Raw genomic sequence first — 1,167 nt, forward strand, 5'->3', positions numbered from 1 at the left:
GCAATACTCAATATGAAGAGCCCGACGTGTGTCAAAGAGGTACAACAACTGAATGGAAGGCTAGCCGCCCTATCAAGATTCTTGGCAGGATCAGCAATAAAGTCACTACCTCTCTACTCACTCCTAAAGAAAGGGAAGCCTTTCTCATGGACCCCGGAGTGCGAAAAAGCCTTTCAAGAATTCAAGGAATTCCTCGGGCAGCCACCAATCCTTACCCGACCTTTCAAAGGAGAAGAGCTCGTACTATACCTCTCGGTTGGACATCGAGCAGTCGCTTCAGCATTAATACGAGAAAATGACCAAGGACAATGCCCCATATACTTTGTAAGCAAGGCACTACAAGGGGCCGAATTAAACTATCAGAAGATAGAAAAATTCGCCTATGCCCTAGTGTTCACAGCCCGGAGGCTCCGTCCCTACTTTCAAGCCCACACCATCAAAGTCCGGACAAACCAACCCATGAGACACATCCTCCAAAAAACAGACCTGGCAGGACGAATACTGCAATGGGCGGTGGAACTGTCCGAGTTCGACCTCCACTATGAAACCCGGACTGCCATAAAATCTCAGTATCTAGCCGACTTCATCGCAGAATACACTGAGACCCCTGGAACCCCACTCTCATGGAACCTGTATGTCGACGGGTCCTCAAACAAAACTGGAAGCGGAGCCGGGGTTATACTCGAAAGCGACCAAGGAACGCGGATAGAACTATCCCTAAAATTCGAGTTCCAGGCTTCGAACAACCAAGCCGAATACGAGGCCCTACTAGCAGGTCTAAAGCTAGCCGAAGAGGTCGGAGCCCAGAAAATCACAATCTTCAGCGACTCCCAGGTCGTCACATCACAAGTAAATGGAAGCTACCAGGCCAAAGACCCCACCATGAAAAAATACCTGGACCAAACACAGGCACAACTACGCCACTTTTCAGAGATACAGATTCAGCACATACCTCGAGAACAAAACGCCCGGGCAGACGCCCTCTCAAAGCTTGCCAGCACCAAGCCCGGAGGCAACAACAGAAGTCTCCTCCAGGAAACCTTACAATCCCCCTCCGTGCTAAGAGAGGAAGAAACGCTAAATATATCCAACCAACAGCAAGGATGGATGACCCCCATACTCAACTACCTGAAGTCGGGAACTCTCCCCGCCGAAAGAAAAGAAGCT

The sequence above is a fragment of the Arachis duranensis genome, chromosome 6 (genome assembly GCF_000817695.3).
Source record: "Arachis duranensis cultivar V14167 chromosome 6, aradu.V14167.gnm2.J7QH, whole genome shotgun sequence".
NCBI lineage: Eukaryota > Viridiplantae > Streptophyta > Magnoliopsida > Fabales > Fabaceae > Arachis > Arachis duranensis.